Source organism: Marmota marmota, unplaced genomic scaffold, assembly GCF_001458135.2.
Source record: "Marmota marmota marmota unplaced genomic scaffold, marMar, whole genome shotgun sequence".
Classification (NCBI taxonomy): domain Eukaryota; kingdom Metazoa; phylum Chordata; class Mammalia; order Rodentia; family Sciuridae; genus Marmota; species Marmota marmota.
In genome coordinates this window covers 2,395,369-2,414,377 of record NW_026000051.1, presented here as the reverse complement: position 1 = coordinate 2,414,377, position 19,009 = coordinate 2,395,369, and the positions used below count along the sequence as shown (strand labels likewise).

Sequence of the window (19,009 nt, the reverse complement as noted above, 5' to 3'; positions counted from 1 at the left end):
TATAGCCAATCTAACCACCTGGGTTTACGGTTGTCTTGAGCCACACGGTGTGATTACAGTAAGGTATAAAAATGTCACCTTGGCACACGTCGTAAACACCACCTTCTGCTACCTTAGCTCAGGTCTCCTCGTGTAAGGAGAAGACAAAACGCCTCTAAGTGCTAGTTTTGGTGACTAGCTTGACAATTGATGGGGTGGCAATTCATTTTCAGGGAGAACAATTCCTAATGAATCCTTTGAGTTCTGTCCAGTGCCACAAGTAGCCCCTAATGCCCTCAGACTGGCTTGGCAGCAGGAGCACTCAGATGGCCCTCACAGAAACTTCCAGAAACACAACACAGCCATCCTCTCAGGCCGCGGGAGAAATGTTAAAGAACTTTTCTGAAGATTAAAGATCGACTGTTTTATGAAGAGATAACAAAGATGCGCAGCACTGATCTATTTTTTTTTTTTTTTGAGAAGGACTCAAATAACATAAAATTAACCATTTAAAAGAGAAGAGTTTGAGGCATTCAGTTCCTTCAGTGTTGCGTGCCCAGGACCTCTGTCTACCTCTAAACACCTCATTAACGCAAAGTTACATCTGTGTCACTAAGCACCCTACAGGCTTCATGAGGGCTGCGAACCAGGCAAGGACCCACCCTCCCGGCCCTCGCCTTTGGCCAATACCAACTTGATTTCTGTCTCTCTTACTTTACTTTATGTAAATACAATCTGCAATGTGTTTGGCTTTCAATTTGTGTAACATTTTTAAGGTTCCTCCAGGTTGCAGTGCAATCAGGGCTTCGTGGCTTCTTTTGGCCTAACACCATCCCACTGTACAGACGGACCACGTTTCCTTCATCCACTGAGCTGTCCCTGGATGCTTGGGTTTTCCCATTTCTTGGCGGTTTTTTTCTGTTTTTGGTACTGGGGATTAAACCCAAGGGCACCTAACCACTGAGCCACATCCCTGTCCCTTTTTATATTTTATTTAGAGACAGAATCTTGCTGAGTTTCTTAGAGCCTCACTAAGTTGCTGAGGCTGGCTTTGAACTCACAATCCTCCTGCCTCGGCCTCCCAAACTGCAGGATTACAGGGTGTGCCACTGTGCCTGGCCTGACTTTTGGCTTTGGTGAACGAACCTATACAAGTTATTTGTTTGAACCTGGTTTTCAGTCCTTCGGGGTTTCTACCTCCCAGCCGCAGGGCAGGATCAGATGGTGTGATGCTGTCTAGCCTCTGGGGAGCTGCCGTGGGTTTTGCCAGCGGCTGAGCCATTCTGCATTCCCACCAGCAACGACTGGGGGTCCGGCTCCTCCCCCTGCACCCCCGACACATGTTGTTTCCCTACATTTTTCTGATCAGAGCCACAGGGCTATGCGCCAGTGGTAACGTTCAGCGTCTTTTCATGTTTGCTAGCCGTCTGTGTCTCTTCTTCGGAGGCCGGGACGGTTTTTCATTACTTCACTTCATGACAATAAAGAAAAAGGATCTCAGTCTTTAATACCACTTTCTTTAAAACTGGCTCCCACAGGCACATTTTAAAAATCTATGTTTGCAAGTGGCAGTTGTTAATTAAGAGCCTAAACTATGTGTTGACGAAGGGCAAAAATCAAGGCCATTTCAACCTTGCCAAAAGCCACATTTATCGAGCATCTACTATGTACAAGAAGCTGGTGGCACAGCATCAAACAAACTAAACAGCTGGGTGTGGTGGCGCACACCTGTAATCCCAGTGACTGGGGAGGCTGCAGCAGGAGGACTGCAAGTTCAAGGCCAGCTTCAGCAATTGAGGGAGACCCTGCCTCAAAATAAAAAGTAAAAAGGGCTTGGGATGTAGCTCCCTTGTTGGGTTCAATCCAACAAAAACAACAAAAAGACACCATGCTTCAATAAGGGTCCTTGCCTGGTTCTCAGCCCCTGCACTCCGTGGTAGGTGTCTCTCTTTCTTCACTTGTGCCTCCTGAGTGCCTGACCCTGGTCCTCAGACGGACCACAAGTCAAGGCGGCTCAGCACACAGTATGTAAATGGGACTTTTCTCTCCTCTCCAGCTGCTCTGGTCTCAGCCAAGGGGAGAGTCAGGATACAGAGGATATTTGGTTTTTGTTGGTTGGTTGGTTTTTTTCCCCAGTACCAGGAATTGAACCCATAGAGGGCTTGACTACTGAGCTCTATCCCTAGCCCTTTTTATTTTTTGATTCAGGTCTCACTAAGCTGATGGCAGCTGAGGCTGGTCTCGAACTTGCAATTCCCCTGCCTCAGCCTTCTGCATCTCTGGGGTTACAGGCGTGCACCCCTGTTGGGCTCAGGTGATCCTCCGGGGGAGCTGGGACTTACAATACATAGAATTTTTTTTTCTGGGTGGGGGGTAACCAGAGATTGAACTCAGGGGCACTTGACCTCTGAGTCATATCCCCAGCCCTATTCTTTCTGTAATTTATTTAGAGACAGGGTCTCATTAGTTGCTTAGCACCTCATTTTTGCCAAGGCTGACTTTGAACTCAAGATCCTCCTGCCTCAGCCTCCCAACTGCTAGGATAATACCTATCATCTTTAGTTCAGCTTACATCTGCAATAGCTTAACAGCCAGCCCCCTCACAACAAGCATGTGAGCTAGGTGGGGTTCATTCATCAAACAAACATTTATTTTTAGACAGACAGCTCTTTTTATAGACTAGCACGAAGTGTGAGACCCAGAGCACAGCTAATGAGGACGCCCTTGCCTGCTTGTCCAGCTGACACGTTCTCAATCTTCCTTTGATAATCAAAGAGAATTCATGGGTCTGCGTGGAATGACCGGGAAGTCTTCATCCCACCCCACGGCTTCAAACATCTCTCTAGGGTTTTGTCTAATGACTGTTCATTCCACTTTCTTGATCAATTTTTTCATCCAAGGAAATCCAGAAGGTGAGGAAAGGAGGCCCGTCCTGCTTCCCTCTCCACCAGGAACCGGGGGGCTTTTTTGGTACTGAGGATTGAACACGGGGGCACTCGCACACTGAGCCACATCCCAGCCCTGCTTTGTATTTTATTTAGAGACGGGGTCTCACTGAGCTGCTCAGGGTCTCACTGAGTTGCTTAGGGACTCACTGAGTTGCTGAGGCTGGCTTTGAACTTGATCCTCCCGCCTCAGCCTCTAAAGCCTCTGAGCTAGAGTACTTTTATCGAACGGAGTACCTGCCTGCGGTATTATTTACCTACTTTACTTACTTGCCAAACTACCAAAGTGACAAAATGAATTGAAGAGTAAACCTTTCAAGTTTCTCAGCCAAAAAAGTTTTTGATCAGCAAAACACTCCTTGGTATTTTTGCCTATAGAGTCACACCCAGGACATTCAATCTAGTGGAGAGCCTGAGGACTCAAGCAGTGGCCCTAATGATTCTATTTATGTGCCACTTTTAAACCACTGAACCCTTTACAAGCCTCTTATTAACATTATTAACATTTCTGTGAGCTAGTGTGGGAACTATACATAAAATTCTACATGGAGATTCTAGCTTTAGAACTAGTTACTGGGCTATAATCGACACTGACGCATTCTCCTATGAACCAGTCCTCATGGGATGAAGCAGAAACAGGACTCAGATAACCTAAGAACACAGTTGAAGGGACTCAGTGTTCTTCCTGTGGCCTGGTTTGTACCCAATTCCTTGATCTCTTCTATTATACCAGAAACAAGGAAGTGCTCATTGAGTTTCTTTCTTTCTTTCTTTTTCTGTACTGGGAATTGAGCCCAAGGGCTCTTTCCCACTGAGCTACATCTTCAGTCCTTCTTATTTTGATAAAGACAACTCACTAAGTTGCTGAGGCTGGCCTTGAATTTGGGATCCTCCTGCCTCAGCCTCCTGAGCCTCTGGGATTATAAGCGCTACAGGCGCATACCCTGCGCCCAGCCTCTAATTCGTCTTAATGTCTTCATGTCAGAACATCTTACTTTCCTACTCTGTCATCTTCAGAGAAAATAAGATTGAAATTTCTTAAATGTTTCTCAACTTTTCAATTTCATATTCTAGGGGATTTCTTCAAAGAGAAAATGATCTCATTTTATCTTTAAACTGGAATAAAGAGACACATAGTCGCCCTGTCCTTTAATACATGAGGGGGTTCAGGGGTGCAGGTCTATGGTGGAGTATGTGCTTAGCCTACACACACACACACACACACACAATAAGAGCTGGGGGTATAGCTCCAATGTAAAGTCCCACTGAATTTAATCCCAAGTGTCCCTCCCAAAAAGGGGGGGATACTGTTACTACCATCTATTACAACATCCAAGGATACTGTTCCAATTACTATTATTGTACAGTAAATCACCCCCAAAACTTAGTGGGAAAGAACCGTTTTACTGTGGGTCAGGAATTTGGATAGGAACACATGGCTTGGGCCGTAGCTGGGACTCTGGCTGGTGGCTGGTGACAACTGCTGTTTGCCTGTCAACAGGAACCTCTGCGACTGGCTTCTCCTGGGGTCTCTCCAGCGGGGCCAACTGGGCTTCTTAACAACATGGCGCTGGGTTGGAAAAGTAGACACCCCGGAAGAACGGGGCAAGAGTGTGTGGTATGTTCTAGTTCTGCCTCAGAAACCACATGGTAGCGCTTCACCACTCTCACTGGTCAAGACCGTCACAGAGGAGTGTCAAAGTCACGTTGTGAATGGCATGAGGATGGGGGTATGGCGGACACCTTGCAGAACAGAAGGGCGCGTAGTGAAGGAGAGTCCCCCCAATCTGATTCATTGGTGACCTGGCAGTACCCGTTTTAGACCGTCTCTGAGAAGATAGGAGGAAAATTACACAATATGTGTTACGACAGGAAGTCTTAGCCAACAAGGTGCGGATTGATGAGTTCTGAGCTTCTCTATGCATCTCCATAGGTCAGAATAAGCATATGGGCAGTTTTCAAAGGAGCAGTCTATTCTATGAGACTGTCTGTAAAAGCCTATTAAAGTGAACCATGGGTGGCATTAACTCTGATGGCTACCAAAGACTGGTTGCCCGCCAGCGGCCATTGATTGCTGCTTTGCGCATTTCTGACCGGGAAGAATAATTTCACCTTTAAGCACCTGGAAGCCTCAAGCTCCGCTGTTATGCTCTTATAAGAGGATTTGCAAAATCAACCCTACAGTCTACCCCCAAAACAAGTTTCACACAATGGTTCTTAGTAAGGTGAACACTTCAGCAACCAGAGGGCACGGCCACCGTCAGGAGGGCAATGACAGGTGTCCTGAAGTCCAGAGTTAAACAACGGTGCTCGGAGGACTCTAGCTATGCCAAGAGCTTGGAATTTTACCCTCTAAATTCTAGCTTTCAGATTATCCATATTTATGTCTTCAGCCTAGGTCTCCTCCCTAAACTCCAGATGCGCATATTTAAGCGTCTGCTGGATAACCAGATCTGCACACGTCCGCTACGCCCTGGGTTTCCTGCCCCTTTACCGCTGGTACCCAGGAGTATCTGATACGCGCTGCCCTTTTTCTTGGCTCAGAATGATGCCTACCACGTAGTAGGTGGTCAGCAATACTATTTGATTTAAGAAATGATGACTTATTAGAACCAAGTGAACCACAAAGCCAGAAGGAAGGGGGGCCTGAAAACGGCATGGAAGCGGCTGGCTGAGGAGAGAAGCAGCCCCAGGATGCTGCTAGATGTTGAATTCATTGTAAAGAATAAAATAAGCAGGCAGCTGTGGAGGTGCACATCTGTAATCCCAGTGGCTCAGGAGGACTGCAAGTTCAAAGCCAGCCTCAGCATCTTAGACTCTCAGCAATTTAGTGAGACCTACCCTGTCTCAAAACAAAACATAAAAAGGGCTGGGATGTGGCTCAGTGGTTAAGCGCCCCAGATTCAATCCCAGTATTAAAAAAGAAAAAAAGAAAAAAAGGCAAAGATTAAGGATGCATGAGAAACCAAACAGCACAATGCTCAATGGCACTACCTAATCCATATCAGAACCGTAGGGGAGCTTCTCAAAGTGTAGATTCTTGAAAACATGTAAATAGATCATAAAATGACTGGTTCTCAGTCTTGCCAATTTGGAAAGTGATGAGATAAATACCCAACATCCAATCTTGGTGCCATCTTTGAGATGCAATTTTGAACAGAGATTAAAATAAAAAAGATCTACACATAACTAATTATGCTGCCCTCTGCCTAAAGAACAGAATGGGTTAAAACAACCGTCCACACAGTATCAGTAAAAGGCTCCACTCCAGCCTTAATGTAGATCCATCCCTCCAGAGGAGACAAGTGCCTCCGGCTCCCAGAGCTTGCTGTCACCAGCCATTATCTTCACCCAGTTCTATTCTGATTTTATGCTCTCCAAGAACCGAGGTGCAGAACTTAGCTTGCCACAGAGATCAGCCTCTGGGAAGAGAATGTTCATATCAACAAATACGAATATCCAGGCTCCTTAGTACCCCTCACTGGACGTTGAAGTTTTGCTTTCTGGGGCTGGGGATGAGACCCTGGATTTGATCACCAGCGCTCCCTACCACCTGACCCCAGTGCATTTAGGTTTGTTCATCAGTCTTGAGAGTTTGGTTATGTGAGTCACTTCCAGGCATGCTACATTCCAACCACAAAATCTTGTTGAGCTGAGGTTCAAAAGCTGACCGCCTTCTCCAGACTACGCCAGCGAAGGAGAAACTGGGGAGGAAGAAGCGATGGAGGTTTGAGTTTTATGTTCAGCTGGTAAAAAAACCAAAAAAATACCTGAAAAAGGAATGAGACTGAAATACTGGCCCAGCGGAGCCTGCCTTCCCCAGGCCGAGGGTCTCTCGCGGGCTGTCAAGGTAAAGCCACGTCCTTCCGTGGTTCTCGGCCAGTCTGCATTCCCAGGCTCCCGCCACATGCCCTGCTCACCCGAAAGCTCATGGCCTCCCACACCCAGGGGCCTCCGGATCGCGGCTGGACCACCCCTCTGCCTGGACGCCCACTGGCCTCTCACCTCCACCTGACCTTCAGAACTGGGCTTGGTGCTGCTCTTTGCAGCTGGGCTTCGCTCCTGGGCACACAATTCCACAGCTACCCTCCACTGTCCCCACCATGCGGCACTGTGGCTTCTGTCTGTCTCAGCATCTACAGGCTACAAACTACCCCAGGGAAGAACCTGGTCTTGGCAGGACATGGCGGCCTGCAGCTGGGTCCCAGCTACTTGGGAGGCTGGGGTGGAAGGACTGCTTGAGTCCAGAAGTTCAAGGCCAGCTGGACAGCACAGAAAGATTCTAAAAAAAAAAATAGGAACCATATGTTGGTACTTAGTAGATGCTCAAAAAACACACAGGAAGGGGTAAAATAAGTCCCAAGCAGATTGATTGTTTTTCTATCTTATCCGGAAGTTATTTTCATTATTCATTTGTTTTATTTATTTAATTTTTTTGGTACTGGGGATTGAACCCAGGGGTGCTCTACCATTGAGCTATACCCCCGCCCCTGCCCATACAGATAAATCTGCATGCACATCTACACTCATGAAATCCAAATGCCTTTAACACTGTCAAAGGCTCCACCAGGAATTTCCATGTGTATCTTCAAATATAAATATTTTAAAATGTCTTAGCTATCTTTGCTAAGAAAAAAATCAATCCCAAACTAAGTTGACACATAGTATTATCTTACGTGGCAAATATCCAGCTTTTTGAGGGGAGAAATAATGTGACTTCAGTAGGACTTTTTTTAAAAAGTGGTAAAAATAGCCAAAAAGAACTATGACCCTTAGGGACAGATTGAAATATGATCTCTTCAGTAGACTCAGGTATACAGCAAAACTCAGTATTTTAGTGTTTAGGAGTCTGTTTTGTGATTTTTTTTTTTTAAAGGAAAAGATAGTTATACAGTTGGTGTGGCCTCTTGAATCCATATTACTTTTCAAAGCAATGATTTCTAGGCACTTTCCTGATATCAGGCCATTTTTTTTTTTTTTTAATCTTTATACTGGGACTGAACCCAGAGGTGCTTAACCACTGAGCCACATCCTCAGCCCATTTTTGTATTTTATTTAGAGACAGGGTCTCTAAGTTGCTGAGGCTGCCCTCAAACTAGTGATCCTCCTGCTTTAGCCTCCCAAGTAGCTAAGAGTACAGGCTTTCGCCACCACATCTGGCTTCAGGTTATTTCAATTTAAATAGAATTTTAGAAACAACGATTTTTATGAAAATCAAGAGGCTAGGACGTAGGGGCTGGGGCTCAGGGGTACAGCGCCTGCCTGGCATGTGTGGGGCCTGGGTTCGGTTCTCAACACCACATAGAAATAAATAATAAGGTCCATTGACAATAAAAAAAAAAAAAAAAAAGGCGAGGACGTGAACCACTCACTTTTCGGGACATCTGTCCCCACGGATGTGTTCCCAGGAGCTGGGTTTCTCCTCCACCCTCCCGTCATTATGGTAAGTGCATTTACTCATCACCTCTCAGCCAAGAATCAAAGAGCACTTTCCAGACAAGCCCACACCGTCGCGCCTCCTTGTGAAGAGAAAGGCAAGCACCGTCCTCACAGGGAAGGGGAGGGACAGAGATGCAAGGACTTGCCCAACACTAACAACAACACTAATAACCTTAGATGAGGCCAGCGGGGCGCCCAGCCCGAGCTCCGGAGCTGAGCAGGTGGCCCAGGGCCTGCACCCTTCTCCCCAGTGCGACATCCAGGAATCGGCTCTCGATTTGGCTGCACAAATAGGAGGGGAAGAGCTTCCTCCAAGGCGCCAAGTTTTCTTTTGCTGTAGATATGAGAGAAAATGTTTAGTTTCTTGTTCCTCGAGAACCAAAACTTTGTTTTCTGGTTTTGCTTTGTTTTAGTCCAGGGGACTGAATCTGGGGCCAAACACACAGCAAAGTCCCCAGCCCCACCCCCTTTTTTGAAGCAGGGGCTCACTAAGTTGCCAGGGCTGGCCTTGAACTTGTGATCCTCCTGCCTCAGCCTCCCCAGTCACTGGCATTACAGGCCTGTGCCACCACACCCAGGAAGAAGCAGCAAAACTGAGAGTCCTGCCTGTGACATATGGAGTACCCCAAAGAGGCCAATACCTAGATTCCTCCTTGCTCTTTCTCCATTCAATTAAAATTCCTTGAACGGGCCTGCGGGGTGTAGCTCATGATAGAGCACTTGCCTAGCAGGAGTGAGGCTCTGAGTTCGACTCCCAGCACTGCAAAATACGTAAAGAAATAAATTCTTTCACCAAGGCACGCTTGTAAGACACAAAGTCGGAAGTTTGATACTAATCATTAGGATCCAGACAAACTAATCTCTGAGGGTGTACCTCAGTGGTAGAGCACTTGCTTAGCATGCAGGAGCCCCGGGCTTACCTCCAGCACCAGAACCCCAAACTCTGGGTTTGAAAGAAGGAGAGGATCACTTAGCACCAGCAGACAGCCTGCTGGTGTTAAACTTCATTCATGACTGTTGCTGCGAGGTCCGCAGCCACAGCAGTGTGAGTCACGGCTTGTCAATATGAGAGGCCCCAAGAGTTTCACAAAGCAAAACCTCACAGGAGTGAGGGGTGGGATGGGGAACTGTGAGCTACGGATACAGAAGGTGCAGTTTTTAAAACTATTATCAACTTACTTTGTGTTGAAAAAAGAATAAAACCAAACAAAAACAAAAACTAAAGAAACAAGTTATGATAAAACTCTAGAAGTAGCCCTCACTGTCCGGGTGACCCTGGTAAGTGACTTCCCTCTGAGACTCATCCATAAGATGGAGACAAAAGGCAAATTCACCAGGTGCTTTTTAGGTTATGGAGGCTGTACTGAAATCCCCTAACCAAGGTGCTTTGGGCACTTGACAAATGTCAGTTCTCTTCTATGTTCATGTTTTTTTTTTTTCTTTCTATGTTCATGTTTTAAAAGATGGGCGGGGAGGGGATTTGAGTCCTTTGTATGGTTTTTCACAAAAGCAAGGAAGCAGAACATGACCACGCATAGCACCAGAGACTGAGGACTCCAAAAGCACACGTGGACACAAGACAATGAATGGCAAAACGTCATCATCCGTGAAGCTGGGTCACGGGGACATGGGGGCTCGTAACATTGTTTTCTCTAAATTTGTTTGAAAATGTCTACGTGAAAAAGTTCAGACAATAGTCAGGCACAAAGGTGCAGGCCTGAAATCTCAGACACTTGGGAGGCTGAGGCGGAGGATCCCAAGCCAGTCTCAGCAAGTTAGCAAGATCAATAAAAAAGTACCCCTAGTGACCAAAACAAACAAACAAACAAACAATAATGATAACTTTTAAAGTTATGCACTTAAGAAAAGTGTTTGGAGGGACTGGGATTGTGGCTCAGTGGTGGAGCACTTGCCTAGCACGTGTGAGGCACTGGGTTTGATCCCAGCACCACATATAAAAAATAAATACATAAAATAAAGGTATAAATAGATAGACAGTGTTTGGAGGGGTGCTGGGCCCTAGCTCAGTGGCTGTGTTTGCCTGGCATGTGTAAGGTCCATACCTAGCACCACAAAAAAGGAAATAAATAAATAAATAAATAAATAAATAAAAAGATAGAGAAGGGAATCTATAGCCTGAAAAACCTTGGGTTGAATCCGGGTTTCTACTCTGTGAACTTGGATGAGTTCTTTTCCATCTGAGCCTCAGCGGCTCCATCATGAGAGGGTTTCCAGTGGTGGGGCTGATTCGCAGAGCACTGGCTGCCCAGCTGCCAGGCGTGTCCCCTGAGGCTGGCCTCATCTTCTGAGCTGAGGTCATGTTTTCTACAGCACCCCAGCCTACGCCTGAGCAAGATGGTAGCCAAGGTCCCACTCTTCATGGAGCGAACCCCGGCTAACAAAGGAGCTAGGTGGGGGAAAGGAGTCGGACCATTTCTGCAGGAAGTGCGACTCCTTGATTAGGTAATCTCTGCTCTGGAGCACACGGGGCCTGGTGTTCTGATCTGCTGCTTTCCTCCCTTTTCCTGTCACAGGGCTACTCCCCAACCTCCTGCACCCACACCGTCACTGCACCAAGGACTTGAGCAGCAGGAGTGGCTGCGCCGCAAGCTCTCAACCAACTCAAGGATGAGAGCACTTACCAGCAGGGCTTGCCGTGATCGGCATACAGGTGAAATGGTACCAGATGGCCAGAGTTTAGGCATGTATAAGCTGTTTCCAGTTTTAGAAAACACAGACTACAAAAGTACAAATGGAATCTGTAGCTGCTGAAATGGATACAAGGAAACTGTAGAAGCTAGTTTAAGAATTGTGAACTAATTACTATGAAAAATCAGATTCTGAGCTGGGCACCCTTGCACATGTCTATAATCCCATCAGTTTGAGAGGCTGAGGCAGGAGGATCAAAAGTTTAAAGCGAGCCTCAAGAATTTCAAGGCCCTAAGCAAAACAGTGAGACCCTGTCTCTAAATAAAATGTAATAAAGGGCTAGGGATGTGGTTCAGTGGTAAAGAATCCCTGGGTTCAATCCACGGTAGCAAAAAAAAAAAAAAAAATCCTGGGCAAAAATCTAATTCTGGCTGGGAGCGATGGCCCACATCTATAATCCCAATAACCGGGAGGGTCAGGCAGGAGGTTTGCAAGTTCAAAGCCAACCTGAACAACTTAATGAGAACCTGTATCAAAATGAAAAAAATAAAATAAAGAGGACTGGGGATGTAGCTCAGTGATCAAATGCCCATGAGTTTGATCCCCAGTACCAAACCAAACCAAAGACTAATTCTGAGTATTAGAATGGCATGTCCTAATTAAAAAAAAAAAAAAAAAGAAAAAAGAAAAGAAAAAGAAAAAGGGAACACCATATATTTCATGTAATGTTATAGTCTAAATGTGAACAGACTTAGGCTTTTGCAATAAGGAAATGAAGTCCCATCTATATTTCTTTTCTTGTTGGTTGGTTAGTATCAACAATGGAAGTTATGTAAATTTAACACAAAATCTTACAAATAGGATGAGGCTTATGAAATAAAAGTTGGTTCTGGGGCTGGGCACGGTGGCACACGCCTATAATCCCAACGGCTTGGGAGGCTGAGACAGGAGGATCCTGAGTTCAAAGCCAACCTCAGGAAAAGCAAGGCACTAAGCAACTCAATGAAACCCTGTCTCTAAATAAAATACAAAACAGGGCTGGGGGTGTGGCTCATTGGCCAAGTGCCCCTGAGCTCAATCCCGGTACCCCCCCAAAAAAGTTGGTTCTGGGCTGGGGCTGTAGGCTCAGTGGCAGAGTGGTTGCCTAGCATATGTGAGACACTGGGTTTGATCCTTAGCATCACATAAAAATAAATAAAATTCAGTCAATTCTGTCCATCTACAACTACAAAAAAAAAAAATTTTAAAGTTGGTTCTCATTGGAAGACCCAAAACAAACAAACAAACAAGCTTATAGTCCCAGGTACTGGAGAGGCTGAGGTGGGAGGGTCCTTGAGTCCAAGACAGCTGGGTCACACTTGAAAACAACAACAATTGTTAGTGGTATTGCATTTTTAAAACCTCATATATCTCCAAATTGCTCTCTAATATAATGTGCATATTTGGCTTCTTGCGATTTAAAAAAATTTTAAACTTGACACCCCGTGAGGCTCTAGCTAGTAAGAGTACACGTTGCTAAAACAGGAGACAAATATTTCCTCATAAACACGAATTCCAGGAGACTTCACACCCACATTCTGAAATCTAATTAGATTCATTTCCCAGGGCACTCATTTATTCTTGGTAGCATGCAATTTTTAAGTGTCAAAATAAAACCTTATTTTTAAATATGGGTGGTGTTGATGCAGGAGCATGAGTAATCCTTGCAGGAAGCAATATCGGCCGAAGAGGGGAAGCAGGAGATCCTGGACAGTCCTTCCAGAAACACGAGTGGCAGAGCGGTCACACGGTAGGGGAGGACCCTTACAAACTCCTTGGGGGACTCGAAGGAGTTTTACCTACCAAATGCGGCACAGGCTTTGTGCAGGATCCTGTCTACCGCAGGAGGAAAAAGCAACAGGCTGATGTGAACAGGAGCCTTGGACCCACCAAGCCGCCCCAGTTTTGTTGCCTTTCAATTACCATCTGCTCACAGGAAAGTCGGGGTGCAAGCGTGTTGGAGTGAAGATGACAGAATTAATCTCATTCATCCTCTCTTCCTAGGAACTCTGTCCTGCCCCCATAGTTGGGGAAGCGCTACCTCGCCTGGCAGCCTTGCTATGTTGTTCCCAAACAGGAATCTTTGAAGGGCAAAGAAGAAAGGGCAGGAAAGCTGTGCACGGTTGTTAAGGCTCCGATTTAGCCATCAAGGGAGCAAGGAGAAGTCATTATTCTCAAAACCTCAAACTGTTAATAATTACTTCAAGATTAAAAAAGATTAAGTATTACCTTGTTTAAAATTTTAACACATTTTAAATTTCCTATATAAATACACCTATACTTATCAGGCATGAGTAGCATGAATGACAGTGGAGTAGTAACTTTTCAACCTGACTTTAAAAGTCAGAGCCTCTGGGGTGTTGCTGGAGGGGGGGGGGAGCATCCGCCTAGCACGCAAGGCCTCCAGATACACAGCAGAAGACAAAGGGTACCTAGACGGTTGGCCTGTACGTATGGGTGGGGGCTGGAGGAAATGAGATGTCTCTGTACCTCCCACTCAACTCTGCTGTGAACCTAAAGCTGCTCTAAAAAGAGACTGTTTCTTTAAAAAGGTACCTAGAACTATGTAAAAGTTGCCAAGTATAATTTTGAAAATGCAGGAAGGTGTTATAATGACCTTCTTACGATTTTTTAAAAAGTAAATGTTAAAACAAAAGGGAAAAAAAAGAACTCGATCATTCATTTAGTAAATATTTATTGAACTCCTATATGGAGTCAGGCATCGTTCCCAGGACAGTAGGTAGATGATTCTTACACTGTTGCCTATTCAAAGTGCATCCTGCAACCCATGTCAATAGAGTCAGCATAGGTGGACGTACACTATGTGTCTGACATTACCTTAAAAACACAGGTCAGAAAGGATTCACATAGAATATACTGAGGTGCTTCTCACTAGCTGACCAACATGTATTGCTCGGGACTCCCTGTTCTTTTTCTTGTATGCTGGCTGCTTCGTTTCTCATTAGCACCTGAGCAAAAAGAAATAAGGATGGTGCAGAGGACACCAGGTGACAGCAAAACCAGGTCTGTCAATGAAGAATCTGGGAACTGCAAACCTGCAATGGTGACAGAGCTAAAATTTCCAATGGATTTATTCATATGTCACACTAATGAGCCAGCTAACAAAAAGTTGGACCGACACTTGAATAACCTGTCACTGCCTTCCAATAAATAGGTACAAAAAACCCACTCCAAGACTCTTGCTTTGCCATCTCTCCAATGACCAGTCACAATTTCAAAAAGGTGGTAGACAAGTCTACCCTGTTGATATTACCTTTTAAACAAAGTGTTAAGTAAATGCCTTTTGGCTTCTTCTTCTTCTACTTTTTTTTTTTTTAATTGGTGGTTCTGGAAGTTGAACCCAGGGCCTTGCACAAGCACTACACCACTAAGCTGCATCCCCAGGCCTTTTTTGGTTAATCTTACATAGAAACTTAAATGTCAGCATTCTCCTGGCATGCATGAGGCCTGGGGTCAATCCCTAGCACTGTAAAAAAAAAAAAGAAAGAAAAAAAAGAAACATAAGGGCTGGGGATAGAGCTCAGTTGGTAGAGTGCTCGCCTCACGTGCACAAGGCCCTGGGTTCAATCTTCAGCACCAGAAAGAAAGAAAGAAAGAAAGAAGCCATAAATGTTTATTTTGATTCTGATGTTGCAGCCTAGAGGTAAAACCTATTTATCTGCTTTCATAGAAATAAGTAGAGATCACTCAATGTATATATTGTGACAACAGACTCGAACAGGGGCCTTGTACAGTAGCTGTTCAATAAACTTTTTAAAAAAATCAAAGGTGAATTTATGAAAAGTTTATGAGTTTTTTTTTTCCTTTTGTATCAGGGATGGAACCCAGAGGCATGTAAACACTGAGTCACATTCCTGGCCACCCCCCTTTTATTTTTTAATTATTTTTTATTCTGAGACAGGGTCTCACTAAGTTGATCCTTCTGCCTCAGTCTTCCAAGGCATGCACCACTGCACCCGGCCAGAGATAATTTTATTCAAACCTAATTTCTTTCTCCTTTCTTTTCTTTTTTAAATTCCATTTTATTAGTTTACTTTTTAATGTGGTGCTGAGGATTGAACCCAGTGCCTCACACATGCTAGGCAATCGCTCTACCACTGAGCCACAACTCCAGCCCCAAACCTAATTTCTTTAAAATAGCCATTTAACTTTGTTATAACATTCTGATACAAACAAAACAAAAGCCACCCCCCTACCAAAAAAAAAAAAAAAAAAAAATTGAAAGCCCAATGTGAGGCTGGAGATGTAGCTAGATGGTGCAGCACTCGCCCAGCATGCGCAGGGCCCAGGTCCAGTCCCCAGGACCACACCAAAACAAAACAAAAGCCCAACTTAAATATAAATTAATCCAATAAAATTATCACAAATTACAGGTTTTGAGTTCATTTTTATAGTTGCACGATAACTTCCTGACAATGACAATTTCTCAAAACTTTCCTAGAATATGATTCATTTTTATAAAATATTCAAGGAACAAGAGAAAGGTTTAACTACCTCTAGAAGCAGGATGTGGCTTAAAAGCAGGTCTTTAGTGTGAAATGCATTTTTTTTTTTTAATTCCTGTGGGCTGGGGATCAAACCCAGGCCCTTGCAAATACCAGGCCAGCACTCTACCACGGGGCTACCTCCCCAGCCCTGAAACCTGCAGTTTTAAAATGCAGGACGTGGACTTCACTAAAGTCCTACAATGTGTGCAAAGTCTGATTGCATTTGTGAAGGTCCATGCAAGCTGCAACCACCTGTTACAAATAACTGAGGGCCACCCAAACCATAGGCGGTCTCTCCATCTAGAAGCATGACTCTGCCAAGTGAGGCTTTAGGGCCCCGTCATTATCTCATTACACATGTGCATGATCCCAAGCCACCATTTAAGGAAAACCTTCAATCACTGCTTTCCTCTGGGCTGCCCAGGCACCGCACATCTCAACCTCTGACCACCAGGAATGGGGGGCCTGTTCTTCAGCTCCAGCTGCTCTCATGTTTAATCCCAACAACCACTAATAGGTTAAGGCAGCTGAAGATGGGCATTTGGCTGCCCTGTGTGTCTTTGCATTTCAAATTAAAACTAAAAATGTGGCCTTTTTCAGTCCTGCAGTACTGTGCTCTTTCCCTCACCTCCACTGAACAGTAAGAGGCTCACGGCAGAGCTCCCCAGGCAGGAATGCCTTGGAAAACAACCCCTCGGCCCGTATTTGTACTTACAGACCTGCTGACTGGCTCACTCTTCCTCTTCAAGTTACCAAGTGAAAAAAATGTTCCAATACTTCACAATTTCTACCTTAAAATGTTTTTCAATTATTCTCATGTAGAAATTTCACGCATACACAGTAGAAGGAATACGAGCAGGGGCTCTTCTGCAGCCATCATCCAATTACAATAACTACCTTCAGGACCAATTTTGTTTCAATATCCTCCACCCACTACCACTGCAAATTCTGAGGCAAGCGCAAGATTTTGTATCATTCATATACATTTCAGTACCTCATTATTTATTTATAATACCTTTAAACAAAATTAATTTTTAAAATTATTTATTTTTTAATGAGGATGGAACCCAGTACCTCACATGTGTGAGGCAAGAGCTCCACCACTGAGCCCCCATTTGCTTTTTACTGATGTATCATAACTGTACCTCAGTGTGGGATTCATCGTGCCATACACCACACACACATAACCTGGTCAATATCATGCCCAGTACCTTCCCCCATCCATTTATTCTCAGTGACTCCTGTCCTTGTCGTCTTTCCCTTCCCTCCATTCTCAAAAGAAATATCTACAGAATGATGCAGGCAGTGGGAGCTATTTTATCATTTCTTCCCAGCCACCCACCCCTTGATTGAGATACCTGCTGTGACATTTCACCGACTTCACTATGGAATGCTTACCTCCATGTCTGTCCCTATTTCACTCAGAAACATATTGTATTTTTCCCTCCATAAATTGAACATTGGGGAAAAGAAATTATATCCTCTTGATGAGGATTATTTCTGATATGTTCCCCCATCCTCAAATAACCTAAAAAAATAAAAGGGGAGCAGGGCCCAGAGGCGGCTGCCTGTAATCCCAGCAACTGTGAAGGCTGAGGCAGGAGGCTCTCAAGTTTTAGGCTGACCTCAGTAATTCAGTGAGCCTCTGTCTTAAAATAAAAAATAAAAGGGTTGGAGATGTAGCTTAGTGGTAAAGCACCCCAGGATTCAATCCCCAATACAAAAGGGGGAAAAAAGTCAAAGTAAGTAGAAGAGGCACTGAAGAGGAAAGAAACACAGACCTAAAGGAGTGGATCTCTGCCTAATTGGGTGCAAATATGTTAAACCGTTAATTTATTTTCAAAATGAATATCTGTAAACATCAGCTAAAATTTTGTCATGAATCCCTTTAGACAGAGGATGTTTATAAAATGAATTATCTTAATTTAAGGGAGCTTTTGCCCTCAGGATTTTAGTATTACTAACAGTAGCTGCTTTGGAGCCTAAGAAATGGTTATGTAAAAACAATTAAAGCCCCATTTTTTTTTTCTTTCAGGGAGGATGCGCTCTGTTTCTGTAATTGCTCTAACCTTGTTTTATTTTGACATGAGATTTCTTGGCCTCATCCCAAACAGCAACCACCACCCCACACTTTCTCCTCCACACCCTTCACAAATGGAATTCCAAAAGGTAGGAAGCAGGCACTTCTGCTTCATCCTGGAGTTCATCCTGGGCCACAGCGTTCTTGAGCACAGTTCAGGGCAACAATCGAGATTTCCGCGGCTCTTGCCCCTGACCACTGCACTGCCGTCTCTGACCCAGTGATCTCCCCAAGAGCCTGGGGAGGGCAGGGAAACAATCTGGGTCCCAAACAGCCTCTCCCCGCGGGTATGGCCTGTGAACTGCCTTGGGTCGCCTGGAGGCTCTCGGTGCGTCGACAGCTTCTAGGCACCAAGCTGCTTGTTTACCCCGGGCTAAGGGCACCGGCCCAGGCAGCCCTCACTGCCGACCTTACCCACTTGAAACTGTTTCCTCTGGGCAGCAGATAAAGAACGGCTTACCCTGCGAATGCTCTTTCCTGAAATGGATAACGAAAGCCTTCTAACTCCTACTACTTTCCTCCTCCAGGCCAAACGCCGCAGCCCCCTCAAATTCAGGATCCGAGTTGCCCCAAAGAACAAGTGCGCCCCGAACGGCGCGGGTCCCAAGTCCCCGCTTCCAGAGGGAAGACCTCACTTCTCGTCCTTGACACCCCAAAACCCAAGGCGGGGACCGNCGGCCCGGCCCACCCTCTCGCCGGCTCCCTGCACAGGGGCGCGTCGCCCAGGGGTCCGGAAGGACGCGCTGGGAGGCGCCAGTGCCCGCCGGCCCTGAAACCCGGAGGACTGTGTCAGTCTCCCCTTTACTTATGGGCAGCCGCGCTGTGCGCTCTCAGGACCGTCGCTCGCCTTTGAACCTCGCCGGTCCCTGTTATTACCCAGGCTCTGATGAGGCCGGTGTTCCTCCACCGCCGGGGCCGCTCGGGGCTGCAGAACAATACTTTCCCTGCAGCCGTTCGCGCCGACCTGCTTCTCTGCACGCTCTTCCCACCGCGCAGCCTCCGCGGAGGCCCGAGGAGCCTGGCAGAGCTGCGCGGTGGGATGGGGGCCTGGGACCGTGATGTCCGGCACTGTAGCTAGGGGCGTCCAGGCAGACAGCGACTAAGCAGCTCCGAAGGACTCAGGGGCTACAGCCTGATTTCAGATCTCTGAGAACAGTGATTTTTTATGTTTCGCCAAGACCCTCAGACTTGAAATCACCTTCCCAAATGGGCAGAGCAAAAGCGCTGCTGGGACCACAGAGAACTTACCTGGTTCAAATCCAGGGGCCACACATAAGAGCTGGGTGGTCTCGGACGATGCCTCCATCTGTAGACGCTTAGAGCCCTTCTGGCAACTGCAAGCGCTTATGTATCAGTGTCACCCTGTGGTG

At 45.7% G+C, this 19,009-nt stretch overlaps 1 protein-coding gene across 4 annotated transcripts in view; it reads right to left on the bottom strand.

Annotated features, from left to right (window-relative positions):
* Fnbp1 (formin binding protein 1) overlaps positions 1-19,009 on the bottom strand; it is a 103,875-nt gene extending 84,866 nt beyond the window's left edge. Inside the window, exon 1 of one of the 4 annotated variants that reach the window (XM_048812903.1) lies at positions 18,888-19,009. The gene's annotated coding sequence lies outside the window, so the exon portion shown is untranslated. The remainder of the gene's footprint in view (positions 1-18,887) is intronic. The other 3 variants (XM_048812895.1, XM_048812893.1, XM_048812896.1) reach the window with 3 other exon arrangements.